General features: G+C 35.4%; 1 long non-coding RNA gene across 1 annotated transcript; it reads right to left on the bottom strand.

Moving 5' to 3' along the window:
* Positions 1–9,052: 9,052 nt before the first annotated feature.
* LOC115508251 lies at positions 9,053–11,710 on the bottom strand. The gene is made up of 3 exons (XR_004344201.1): positions 11,639–11,710; positions 10,473–10,510; positions 9,053–9,162 (listed from the first exon to the last, which is right to left on the bottom strand). It is a non-coding gene; the product is annotated as an uncharacterized LOC115508251 (long non-coding RNA).
* Between the last annotated feature and the right edge of the window lie 3,301 nt (positions 11,711–15,011).

Here is a 15,011-nt window from a genome sequence, read left to right as displayed (position 1 = left end):
ACTGCTATAGGCATAAGATGTTATACACAAACCTAATGGTAACCACAAATCAAAAACCAGTAATAGATATGCAAAGAATAGAGAAAGGAATCCAAGCATGTCACTAAAGGAAGTCAACAAACCTTGAAGAGAGCAAGAGAAGAAAGGATCAGAGAAAAACTACAAAAAAACAGCCACAAAACAAATAATAAAATGGCAATAAATACTCATCTATTAATAATTACTTTGAATGTAAATAGACTAAACACTCCAATCAAAAGACATAGGGTGACAAGTGGATAAAAAAAAATAAGACTCACCTATATACTGCCTACAAGAGACTCACTTTGGACCTGAAGTCACCTGCAGATTGAGAGTGAGGGGATGGAGGGATATGTATCATGTACATGGAAGTCAAAAGAAAGCCAGGGTAGCAATACTTAGAGCAGACAAAATTGACTTTAAAACAAAGGCTGTAACAAAAGACAAAGAAGGACACTAGATAATAAAAATAAAAGGGGACAATCCAACAAAAAGACATGACAATTGTAAATATTTACGCAGTCAACATAGGAGAACCCAAATACATAAAACAGTAACAAAGAAAGGAACTCATCGATACTAATACAGTAATAGTAGGGGACTTTAACACATCATTTACATCAAGAGACAGATCATCCAAGCAGAAAATCAACAAGGAAATAGTGGCTTTGAATGACACACTGGAACAGATGGATTTAACAGATATATTCAGAACATTCCAACCTAAAACAGCAGAATGCACTTTTTTCAAGTGCGCGTGACACATTCTCCAGAATAGATTACATATTAGGCCACAAAATAAGTCTCAGCATATTCAAAAAGATTGAAATCATACCATGCATCTTTTCTGACCACAATGCTATGAAACTAGAAGTCAACCACAAGAAAAAACCTGGAAAGAGCACAAGTACATGGAGGCTAAATAACACAAAAATGAATGGGTCAACCAAGGAATCAAAGAAGAAATAAAAATTACATGGAAAGAAATGAAAATGAAAACACAATGGTCCAAAACCTTTGGGATGCAGCAAAAGTGGTCCTAAGAGGGAAGTATACAGCAATGCAGACCTACTTCAAGAAGCAAGAAAAATCTCAAATACACAACCTAACATTACACATAAAGGAGCTAGGAAAAGAACAAACAAAACCCAAAACCAGAAGAAAGAAAATAATAAAGATAAGAGCAGAAATAATGATATAGTGGGTGCCTGGGTGGCTCAGTCGGTTAAGACTTGGACTTCAGCTCAGGTCATGATCTCACAGTCTGTGGGTTTGAGCCCTGCACCAGGCTCTGTGCTGACAGCTCAGAGCCTGGAGCCTGCTTCCAATTCTGTGTCTCCCTCTCTGTCCCTCCTCCGCTCTGTCTCTCTCTGTCTCTCAAAATAAATAAATGTTAAAAAAAAAAAAGAAAGAAAGAAATGGTATAGAAACCAAAAACAAAATAAAACAAAATTGATAGAACAGATCAATGAAACCAGGAGCTGATTCTTTGAAATGATCAACCAAATTGATAACCTCTAGCCAGACTCATCCAAAAATAAGAAAGAGGACCCAAACAAAATCACTTATGAAAGAGGAAATAACAAGCACCACAGAAATATAAACAATTGTAAGAAGATATTATGAAAAACTTATATGCCAACAAATTGAACAACCTAGAGGAATAGATAAATTCTGAGAAACATACAACCTACCAAAACTGAAGCAGGAAGAAACAGAAAATTTGAAGAATGACTATCAGCAAAGAAATTGAATCAGTAATCCAAAGACTCCCAAAAAACAAAAGTTCAGGACCAGATGGCTTCACAGGCAAATTCTACTAAATATTTAAAGAAGTTAATACCTATTTCTTTAATTTTTTAATGTTTATTTATTTTTGAGAGAGAGAGAGAGAGAGAGAAAGAGAGCATGAGCAGGGAGTGGCAGAAAGAGACGGAGAGAGAGAGAATCCGAAGCAGGCTCCCACTGTCAGCACAAAGTTCAACGTGTGGCTCAAACTCACGAACCAAGAGCTCATGACCTGAGCTGAAGTCGGATGCTCAATGGACTGAGCCACCCTGCTACCTCAAGTTAATACCTATTCTTCTCAAACTATTCCAAAAAGTAGTAGAAAAAAAACTTCCAAATTCATTCTATGAAGCCAGAACTACTTTGATAACCAGATACAGACACCACAAAAGAGGCACCTGGGTTGTTTAGCAGGTTAAGCATTGACTCTTGATTTCAGCTCAGGTCATGACCTCATGGTCATGTGATTGAGCCCCCGCATCTGACTCCATGCTGGGCACAGCCTGCTTAGGATTTTCTCTCTCCTCCTTTTTTCTCTGCCCCTTCCCCATTCACACACTCTCTCTCTCTCTCAAATAAACAAACAAACCTTTAAAAAGCCACCACAAAAAAGAGAACTACAAGCCAATATTGCTGATGAACATAGATGCAAAATCTTCAACAAAAATACTAGCAAACCAAATCCAGCAATACATTAAGAAATTCATTCACCACGATAAAGTGAGATTTACTCCTGGGACGCAAAGTTGGTTCAATATTTGCAAATCAACCCACGTGATACATCACATCAATAAGAGGAGATTTTCAACTTCACTAGGCATTTGGGAAATGCCAAAAAAATAATTTTACCTATATCATGCCTACTAAGATCACTACTATTAAAAAAAACAAAACAGAAAATAACAACTGTTGGTAAGGATGCAGAGAAATTAGAATCCTTGTGTTTTGTGGGTGGGAATGCTAAATAGTACAGTCATCTGTGGGACACAATATTTGGGTTTCTCAAAAATTTTAAAATAGAATTACCATATGATCTAGCAATTCTACTTCAAAATATATTTCCAAAATAATGAAATGAGGATCTTGAACGAGTATTTGCACACTCATGTTTATAGCAGCACTGTTCTCAATAGTCAAGAGGTGAACATAATCCAAGTGCCCATCAATAGATGAACTGATAAAAAATGGGGCATGTCCTACAATGGAATATTTCTCAGCCTTGAAAGGAAAAATCCTGACACATACTATAACATGGATAAATCTTGAAGATATTATGCTAAGTGAAACAAGCCAGTCACAAAAAGATGAACACTGCATGATTGCCCTCTTATAAAATTCATAGAAATAGGCAAATTCATAGAAATAGAAACTAGAACCCTGACTGCCATGGGCTTTGGGGAGGAGAAATAGGCAGTTGTTCATGAGTGTAGAGTTTTAGTTTTATAAGATAAAAAATTTGTGAAGATTAGTTTGTACAACAATGTGAATATTTTTAACATTGCTGAATTGCACAGTTGGAGGAGGTTGAGATGAATTTTGGTTATTTGTTTTTTACCACAATAAAAAAATTTTAAAAACTATTAGAGCAAATGAAAAAGTTAAGGAAAATCAGAGAATATAAAATCAATATTTTAAAAATCCATTGTATTTCTATGCTCTAGTGATGAATAATTCCCCCCTGAAATTAAGAAAAACAATTCCATTTACCACAGCATCAAAAGAGATGAATATTTAGAAATAAATTTAAACAATGAAACTACTTGTACACTGAACTTAAAAATATGTATTACTAAGAATCAGACCTATAAATACAGAGAGCAAAGTGATGGATGCAAGAGAAGACAAAGGGACAAAATGGGTGAAGACTGGGAGATATAGGATCCCAGTGATGGATGAATGAGTCATGGGAACAAAAGGCACAGCATAAAGAATACAGTCAATGTTACTGTAATAGTGTTGTTTCATTGAGAGATGGTAGATACACTTGTAATGAGCATAGCATTAAGTGCAGAGGTATTGAATCACTATATTGTACACTTGAAATCAATCTTGTGTGGCAACTATCCTCAATTAAAAACATTTTTTTTAAAAAGAAGCATATACACACACACTGGGTTTTTTGAGAGACAAAATTTTTTAAGAAAATTAAAAGGCACTGCTAAAAGCAATTAAAGACCTAAAGGAATGTAAAGAGATCACATGTTCATAGTTTGGAAGACTTAATCTTGTTAAAATAGCAATAATCCCTAAAACATTTAGGGACATTTAAGGTAATCCTAATCACAATTCCCACGGTCTTTTTTTTTTTTTTTCTGAAATTGACAATCTAATACTAAAACTCATATTGGATTCCAAGGGCCCCTGTGTAGCCAAAACGATCTTGAAAAAACATAAAGTTAGAGGATTTACATATCCAGATTTAACACACACTACAAAGTTATAGTGATAAAAAGGTGTGGTACTGGCATAAGGATAGACACATAGAGCAGTAGAATAAGGACTCAAAATAAATTCATACGCATATGTTCAATTGATATCTTATGACTTTATTGTTGTAGTGCAGCTTCGGGTTTACAATGAAATTGAGGTACAGAGATTTCCTTTACATTCCCTGCCCTGACACGTGCATAGCCTCCCCCATTATCAACATCACTCACCAGAATGGTGTATTTCTACCAAGGGTAAGTCTACACTGACACATCGTAATTACCCCAAATCCATAGTTTTCCTTATGGTTTACTCTTGGTGTTGTACAATGTATAAGGATGGACAAAATTTAGTGAAATGTATTTTATCATTATAATTAACAGATTCTTTTCAGTGGCCTAAACATCCTCTGTGTTCTACCTATTTATGCCTCTCCCCTGATGACTACTGAACTTTTTACAGTCTCCATAGTTTTACCTTTTCATGAATGCCGTATGGTTGGAATCATATAATATATGCCTTTTCAGATTGTGTTCTTTCACTTAGCAATATGCATTTAAGTTTCCTCTGCGTCTTCATAGCTTGACAGTTCATTTCTTTTTATTGCTGAATAATATTCTGTTGTCTGGATTACCATAGTTGTTTTTTTTTTTTTTTTTTGACTCCATTCACATATTGAAGGACATCTTGGTTGCTTCCAAGTTTTGGCGATTACGGATAAAGCTACTACATTAAGATGTTTATGTAGACATAAAATTTCAACTCCTTTGGGTAAATACCAAGGAACACAATCAATGGATCATAGAGTAAGAGAATGTTTAATTTTGTAAGAAATGGCAAAATTGTCTTCCAAAGTGGCTGTAGCATTTCGCATTCTCATCAGCAACGTATGAGAGTTCCTCTGGCTCCACATCTTCTTCAGCGTTTGGTGGTGTTGATAGCCACATGCAAAAGTTTAACTGTGTACCCATAATTCGTTCCATATGTAAAAATTAACTTAAAATGAATCAAAGGTTTAAATGCCAGTACTAATACTATGAAACTCTTAAAAGGAAACCTAGTTGTAAATATTCATGAGCTGGGATTAGGCAGTAATTCTTACATATTAACACCAGAGCACGAGCAACAAAAGAAAAAAGATACGTTGGAATTCATGAAATTAAAAAGAAATTGTTGCATCAAAGGACACTATTAAAAAGTAAAAAAGACAACCCCCCAATGGAATAACGGCACATTTGCAAGTCATATATCTGATAAGGGTCTAGTATCTAGACTATATAAGAATACTACCAAGTCGAAAACAAAAAAGACAAACAACTTAATTTAAAAATGGGCAAAGGATTTTAACAGACATTTCTACAAAGAAGGTACACAAATGGCCAATAAACATGTGAAAAGATGTTCAACACTGTTGATCACAAGGGAAATGTAAATCAATCTACAATTAAATTATGCTTCAAACCTGCTAGGACGAATATAATTTTTTAAAAAATACAGAATTGTGATTTGGATGAGGATATGCAGACATTGGAACATTCATTCAATCCTGGTGGGAATGTGAAAGGGTGTGCCCACTGTGGAAAACAGTTTGACATTTCCTCAAAAATGTTACAGATAGTTGTCACATGATATTCCACTTCCAAGTATATGTCCGTGAGAAATGAAATTTATGGTCACAAAAAAACTTGCGCAAAAACGCTCAGAACCACATTATTCATAAAAGCCAATTAGTAGATACAATCCAAATGTCTATAAACTGATGAATGGGGAAACAAAATGTGGCATATCCATAAGATGGAATATTATTCAGTCATAAAAAGGAAAGAAGTACTGATACATGCTACAATGTAGTTAAACTTTGAAAACACTGTGCTGAGGGCAGGAAATCATTCACAAAAAACCATACACAGTAAATAAATAAATAAATAAATAAATACGTAGATTTTCATATGAAAATCAAATACATATTGTAGGATTCCTGTATGTGAAATGTCCAAATAGGCAAATTCATAGAGACAAGAAATAGATTAATGGTTGCCAGGAATTAATAGGTGGGCAATTGGGAATTATATGGTTGGTTTTTTTTGTTTTTTGGAAGGAAGTAGATGATGGAAAAGTGTTGCAATTAGTGATGATGACAGCACAACATTGTGAATGAATATATGCTATATAATATGTAATCTTATGTTTCCAAATGGCAAATTTTAAGTTTTGTGAATTTTATCTCGATATAAGAAAACACTGTATTTTCTTTATCACATGCCAAATTTTAAATATTGTTAAATTTCCTGTGTCTCACTTTTGTTATGGCTAAAATACAGAGCTGATGTCATGAGATTCCTTTAAGAACTAAGCTGCATAACATGGGGGATGTGGGAAGCTAACTTACAAAGCTTATGTGGAAAATAGTTATGCAGGGAGGCAGAATTCCCATCACTGATGGATACTAACTTCCACCAAGTAACCCAAAGTTCCTAGAAGACAGTAGGAGTATCTGCTTTGCTTACCCACTTTTCTCAAGATAGGAGTGATTTTTAAAAATAATATGTTAAATAAGAGGGAAAACAATACATGTATACATTTACCGGCATTCACTGAATGACGTTTTTTATACGTGTCCTCTATAATGAAAAAGGCTATGAAAGCAGCTGAATGCACTTTTATGACATAGCTCTAATGTCTACATTCTACTGGACACTTTCATTAAGAATTAATACTAAAGATGTATGGGGTGCTTAGGCGGCTCAGTCGGTTAAGCATCTGACTCTTGATCTCAGCTCAGGTCTTGATCTCAGGGTCGTGAATTTCAAGCCCTATGTTGGGTTCCATGCTGGACATGAAGGCTACTTTAAAAAAAAACAACAGAGAATTAATACTAACGATGTATATGAATATGTGACTCCCACACAGATCACTCTTCTAGAGGTAGAAATGTTTAGTGAAAAGGAGAGCAGGCCTGATAATGTAGTAGATTGATACTTATCTTCTAGTAATCAATCTACATTTCTGCAAATGTACAGAATGTAATTCTACATTACAATCAAACTTTAAATGAACACATGGCCACCCAAATAAAGCCTGCTTCTTTTGGGCTGAGAGATGAAAGAAATGGAGACACATCAGACTTGGACAACAAATGGATAGACTGCATTGATGAAGGCAGAGTTTCCTGGTACTCCAGGATCACCAACCTATCTCTTGACTGATTTGTAAGAGAGAAAGAATATAATTTTTCTCCCACACCTCAGAAATTTTATGATATCTTTGAGTAGGATCTCCAAGTCATGCAATGATAGACAGACCTATGTTTTAGAATTTAAGTCCTTATTGCCTAACATTTGTAATCATAAGATTAACCGGGAGTACATATTAGAATTCAAGTTCTCAGATCCCTCTCCTGGAGGTTTTGATTCTTTAGGATATAGAGGAGCCCAAGTGTCTGTGTTTTTAATAAATGCACAAATAATGTATTATTTATTCATTTTGAAAAGATTTCTTTAATTATAGTTACTAAAAGCATTCATGTCTTTTCACCCAGTAACCAAAGAAGGAAAAGGTATTTTAATAAGGATAATATCACTGAACATTGGATTGATTGAAATATTTATTAAGTTGTATTAGGTTTTATGTTAAGAAACACAAAATTAAGATAATTTTTCAACTTTCATTGAATAATTGAACATAGAGAAGGAAAACCTTTCAATCATAGGCTCATGGAAAAATTCTTCAACATCCTATATTCCATCTTGTATGCCATAGAAGTCTTTGTATCTAGGAACTTAAAACTCTGACTGAGGACGTTCTAATTGGTTGTAGAATCTACCACAAAATTGGATTGCAATAAAAGGTATTGGAATGTGTAGCGCAGGCAGAATCAGCATCTACCATAATGACTAAAATCAAACGCTCCACCACTTTCGCTGCAAAGAAAGAAAAATAGAAAGAAAAAGAAATCATTAAAAGAACATTTAAAATTACCCAAGTATTTCACTAAGTGCTTCTCAATGAGGAGCATCTGAAAATGGGACAGTGTGGAGAGGCTGCGCCACAAGCAGATGGGCTTCTGCTCTGCAACCCTGCCCATGTTCCCTCCACCTGAGGCTGCTTAGCTCTTCCTACACACTCAGTCCTGACTCGGTCTTGGAACCCGCAAAGAGTTAAGAGAGGAGAGGATTAGAGATTTTCAGATTAAATGAGAGGAAATATCTGTGATATTTGCCATTTTGGCAAGGCAGAAAGGTTGACAAAACTTCACTCCTTTTGAGTGAAGGATACATGAAGGGGGTTTAGATGGAAGGTTCCAGAATGCCCTGCTTCTAAGAAGGGTTTGGAGTAAGTCATGGAGGTCCAGAAACAGAGGAGTGCCTCAGAGGAGTCCTTCTTAGCATGAGTGGGCTAATCCACTGTGATGGATTTCAGAGTTCTGTCACTATAGGACACAATAGGATTTCTTGCTCAATTATGCTCAAGTTAGCTTGCAGCCACATCATGGAGACTACCATTTATCATCTGGACTTTGGAATTATATCAGTCATTAGACTGCCATTAGTAAATAATAATAATTAAATTAAGTTCAATATATTGATTTCTACATTTACAGAATACCAGCAGAGTTATATTTCAGAGGTCTAATACAAAACTACTTTTAGAAATGAGAATTTCAGGAAAAGGCACAAGTGTGTTTCTGAGGCTTTTACAGAGATAGTAGTTATTTTCTGTGGCGAGGCTATCAAAAACATGGGTTTTCCTATAATTTTAGGATGGTTTCGTTATTGTTTCGGAAAAGCCATATTTAGTCTTGTGTTCTTACAATAGTTCACTGCAGAAAACGCATGTATTGGAATAAGTTTGGCCATTGGTTGCACAGACTGGATCCATTTCTCTTGTGCAAAAATGTAATTGATGTACATACACATCACAGTTTGGCTGTTAAACACAAAGAGACAACAAACAATGCATCAGGAAATTTTTAAATCAAATGTTCTTTATTCTTAATACAAAACGCCATACACCAAAATGAAATAAATATATTCTATATTGAGGTTTAAAAATAAACATCAAGGTACCCACGGTCCACTTACACATAAAATATATTAGTATATTTCTACGAACCCAACATTATTTTATAAAAACATACAAATGGCTGAATATGTTTTTAGAATTCAGCCACTCTGCCTCCACTTCTTCTCATACTTGGATCAGATTTTCCCCAGTTGAACCTTGATCAATGAGGGTCTTAGAGGTATAGACCCTCCCCTCCACACAGTTGAAAATCCACATATAACTTTTGACTCCCCCAAAACTTAGATACCAATACCCTACTGTTGACCAGAAGACTTAGGATAATATAAACAGCCAGCTAACACATATTTTGTATGTTATATATACTATATGATATTCTTACAATAAACTAAGCTAGAGAAAAGAAAATTTAAGAAAATCATAAGATTGCACTGTCTTGTAAAAAAACGTGTGTATAAGTGGGCCCATGCAGTTTAAACTTAGGCTGTTTAAAAGTCAACCATATTTCACACTGCAAGAAATCATAAAACAATTTTTTACAATTCCCTTGTCTTTCTCAATAGTTTCACTATTAGATAATCTGGTAGTTTCAGATTATCACCACACTTGTATGAACTCATACATATGAGTGCTTGCATATTTGCATATGTGTATGTAACCGTATAGATATGCATGTAATGTGCATAAAGACGACAATCCTGGCTATTTACATAAATAAACAATAATGTGTATTCTTACACAACCTGCTTTTTAAACGTCTTTGTAACTTTTATCTGTTCACACATTTGGAACTGCAGCTCATTTTCCTCATTTCTATGTAAGAATCCACTCTGTGAATGTATGATAATTATTATTTTACCCACTGTTACGTGAAAAATTGGGTTGTTGGTTTTTTAATCTTCCTGTTTTGCTAGGACAAACAATTCTACTTTAAACAGCCCTTAATCCATAGCAGCCACTTGTCTATAACAAGGCTTATGGCCAGTAATGGAATTTTTAAGGAATGGGATATTTTTACCTTGTCTTTAATGTCAAATGATTTTATATGGCTGGCAAGATTCTGTTTCTTGAACTCAGCGTAATAAATAACACAGTTTGTTTGTTACTTTTGAAAAATCATCCTGTTGTACATAGCATAACTTGCTGTTAAAACTTACAGAATAAAACTTAAAGGTTTACCTTTTCAATTCCCAAAGTAATGAGTATTAACTTACGAGTCTACGAATTTCTGGTGAAGGTTCAAAACCAGTTTCTGCAACCAACCCACAACACACAAATTAAAAATAAGAAGAGGAAGAGGGGAAAACCATTAGAGTCTTTGGCGAGAAGTACCCATATATTTTAGTAGCAAAGTATTATGCAAATTGCCTAATAAGGACCCTGTAAATAATGAGATGAGCCTTTTACAGCAGTATCAAAACAGTAAATTCACAGAATAAATTCAAATATAGAAACATAATCCCAAATTAATCTCACTCTGTGAAAACAGTCTTATGTATTATTTAATAATCACCAAACCCTCCTGTGAAGATACTACAGTTGTGGTTTGTTTCCATTCCCCCCCCCCATTTTTATAGATGAGACATCCTAGTTGGAGAAGACAATGGCTTGCTTGGTGCCATTTACATGCTTTGCAAAAAGTCACTTAATATGAAAATTAATTATTTAATTAATTAGTACTCAGGTATAATATCAGGGATCTACCCAATACCTCAAAGCTACTTTATTCTGAAATTTATGGACCACCTTGGGCTTTAAGGAACATAAGTTGTCAGCAGAGGAATCAATGAGTTCTCTCCTAACACAAGGCCTTGATTTAGAGCTGGCAAACAACAAATTAGATTTTCAAGGAATGTCAGACCTAGAAGACATCATTACTTTTCACACTCTGCTTTTAGCAACCATGGAATCTGACCTCCAAAAAGGAAAAAAAAAAAGGTAAATATCTATTTGTAGATGAACAAAATCTAAGTTCTACCACTCATTGTAACCTACCTCTTCGTCTCCACCTCTCTAAGGTGGGAAATGAGATAAAGCAAAACGCTGATGCAATTTTAAAGATATTTCTAACATACTCTGTTTCATTTTGTCAATTTAAGATTTATACACCCTAGGGGCACCTGGGTGGCTCAGTCTTGATATCCGCTCAGGTAATGATCTCATCATTCGTGACATCAAGCCCTGAGTTGGGCTCTGTGCTGACAGTTTGGAGCCTGCCTAGGATTCTCTGTCCCTCTCAATAAATAAGTAAACATTCAAAAAATTTAAAGATTTATAAACCCTATAATTCAACCTCCTCCATTTCTAGATAATAGCAGTTGTTTGCTGCATTTCTAAGATAATGTGAAATGCTTCATCCAGTACTAAAAAATGTACTCACCAGAATAATGAGGAAATGCCAGGGCAGTGATAAAAATAGCTTTGATCCATGTCAAGAAGAAAGACATTTTACCAAGTCTGTGGAAGAAACCCATAGAGAGGTTTATAACACACAGCACAGGGATAAACTGCCCATTTCCAAATGAAGCTTTCTTATAGGTGAAGGGGCTTTTCCACGTTCCTCAATTCCTACTTAGAGTAGACTTTTCCCTTTTTCCTTCCCGCAGCCCACAGTATCAACAAGACATACATAGTAACAGAAGACCTTGTAGGGGCTTGAGAGGAACACCAGGAAAGTCCTCTGTGCATACTTAAGTAGGAGCTGTTTACTCTCCCAACCCTTGGCTCAGCCCACAAGGAGCTGTGCTGCACTTAAGGAAATATGCGCTTTGGAATCTTAGTTTTTCACTAGAAAATAGAAACCATTATTTCGGGAAGGACTGACCTAGAGCAGTCCTCCCATCCATGCTACATACCACAACTCTCTTCACAGAGTCCCCACCTGACCCACCCGACACAGAGAAGAGAGTGGCAAGTGGGGTCTGCACGGTCAAATAGGGACTGTGCCTATTTGGTTCATCTTCCTTCTCAACTAGCTCCACCCAGCTGAGGAATCTTCTTTATTAATCTGATGGTAAGGACCTTAATGAGGATGAGTTGGCTCACGGCAGGTAAGATGCTGAGGTACTCTGTGTCCTGCCTAAAGGCTGTAAAATAGCTGTGAAAGATGACTCACATGTGAATTCTCAATAGATCTTCTCTAAACAGGAGGTATGGGACAATTTGAGCACAGGTATCCCCAAATATGGGGAGGAGGGAGTAATAGTGCTTTGAAAACCCAAGATAGAGAGAGATGTGAAAGCTTTCTACGCTATTGAGTTGGAAGAAAAGGGAGAATCAAAGCAGAAGAGGAGAAAGCGTTTGGGGAGCTATAATTGGACACATAACCTAGCCTCTTAGTATTTTGCATAGCCAGAAGCACATTGGACTTAATTGGATATTTGATTTGCAGTAACCTTTTTATTTTGAGATCAAGGGAGATTCTTTCCTAAGCCTTAGGAGTTTCTCATGTTCTCATGTTCCTTTCAATCAGTTCCCCTAATGGGAACATCTTGTAAACTAAAGTACAAATTCACAACCCAGAATGTCAAGAAGCTCCTACATGAGCATCAGACAGCCATGCCTTAGTCGACCTGGGCTAAGAGGACAGCGGGTGTCCTGATTATATATGAATGAAATAATTTGATCTATTACCTCAGGGAGTGAAGCGAAAGAACCCTATAGGTTGAAGCAGGAAGAACCGCATCAGGAGTATTTAATGAATCTCCTTTGCAGTCTGGCTCAGTTGGCAAGAGTTTTGGCAGATGAAAGTCTTGAGTTCAAATACCATTTACCACTGGGTAACCGTGACAAAATATTCAGACCTTCTGGTCAAAACTTCCTAACTTTAAATGTGAGAATAAAATATTTCTGTCTCATAGGTTTGTCATAAATATTGAGGATAAAGTAATTAAAACAGTCTGCACACTGGGTATTGTGCGTCAGACTTCACATTTGTCGACCCTAATCTAAACCTGCCTTTTTTTTTTTATTCAGTGAAGAAAGCCAGGATTTAGAAAAGAATCTTGGAGTACTTACCACTGTTCCATGCTGACGTAGTGGGAGGGTAACAACATCTGCTAAGTGCAAGACTTCCTCCTATTATAATAGTGACTATTTACATTAGTTCTGGAAATATTTACATAGACACCATCAGAGTATTTGGGCAGGCAAATCCTTTGACACTTTGTGGAGAAACTAAACTGAAGGTTGAGTTATCTTGAAGCCTATGTCTCACCCACTGACTTTTCTCCCTCTACAAGTATTGATCAGCAGAGATTAATAGCCAGAGACACTGCCTATGATGCACAATAGGCCACAACGTTTTTTTTTAATTAACCATGAAGAGAATGCTAAAAGTATGATTATTTAATGTAGATCTGTCTTTCTTCAAATGTTTAATATGCATAAATATTTGAACATATGCATAATGTACAATATTTTATATACAACTACACTAAAATCACACAATATTATATATAGTATATAGGTATATAGCTAAAGCATGTGTATGTATATTTATGTGTTCATGCATGTATCTATATCAACTATATATATGTAAGAACACATATATAATAACACACATATATGCATTGTGTTATATACATACCATACAGATGTATATATACTTATATACATATACACATACATATAAAAATAGTATAGCACATATACCATATACTATACATACATATAGATGATACACAGTACATACATACACTTAAAGTATATACACACAGATATACACATATGTCTACATAAATTGTCTAAGTGAGCCCTAATGTTATCCCAAGTAATCTTTACAAAAGAAAGACAGAAGAAGGATTTTTTTTTAATGTTTATTTTTGAGAGAGAGACAGAGCACAAGCTGGCGAAGGCAGAGAGAGAGAGGGAGACACAGAATTCAAAGCCGGCTCCAGGCTCTGAGCTGTCAGCACACAGCCTGATGCTGGTTTGAACTCACAGACTGCAAGATCATGACCTGAGCCAAAAGTCAGAAGCTTAACTGACTGAGCCACCAGGTGTCCCCAAGCCCACCAGATTTGAATAAAGACATCAGCCAAAGAATTCAGACACAATTAAAGTTTGTTTTAAATATTCTTTGGGAGAGAGGACACCTCACAAGACAGAAGAAGGTTGGATGCAGACCCACCGAAGAAGAAGGCCTTATGCAGATAGAGCTGAGAGAGAGTTGAACATATTGGTCTTAAAGAATAGATAATAGATAGATACAGATGGATGATAGAAGGATAGATAAAAACAAAAATAGAAGAGTAAATAAAGATATTTCTCTGTAACTAACTTTCTTCACTTAGCAGTTCAAGGTATATCTATATAAAAATGTACACAGATGTACACAATTCCTTTTAAGATGTTCTTGTTAAATACTTTGCTAACAATGTTGTAATGAACATGATCATACAGGTCATTATATGCTCATTCAATTCGTTCTAGACTTTTAAAAGTCGCATTTCGAGTCCAATAACATATGCAGCTTAAAATTTATAGAAAAGAGAAAATTGCTGTCCAACATACTTGTAGTCTTTTACTATGGAAAATATAAATTACAAACATGACTGTTCCTCCACACCTCATCAAATGAATGTCTTCTGAAATATTCATGTTTCCACATACACATTTAAATACACACACACACAAAATATATATATTTGGATGATTTTGTTCAGTTGCAGAATTTCGTCATTCGGGAATCAAATTAAGATTACAAGTTAATGAAGCCACAATTTCTATTTTTTTTAGTTTTAAGCATTTTT

Source organism: Lynx canadensis, chromosome A1 (genome assembly GCF_007474595.2).
Source record: "Lynx canadensis isolate LIC74 chromosome A1, mLynCan4.pri.v2, whole genome shotgun sequence".
Taxonomy (NCBI): Eukaryota; Metazoa; Chordata; class Mammalia; order Carnivora; family Felidae; genus Lynx; species Lynx canadensis.
This window is presented reverse-complemented; position numbering and strand designations above follow the sequence as displayed.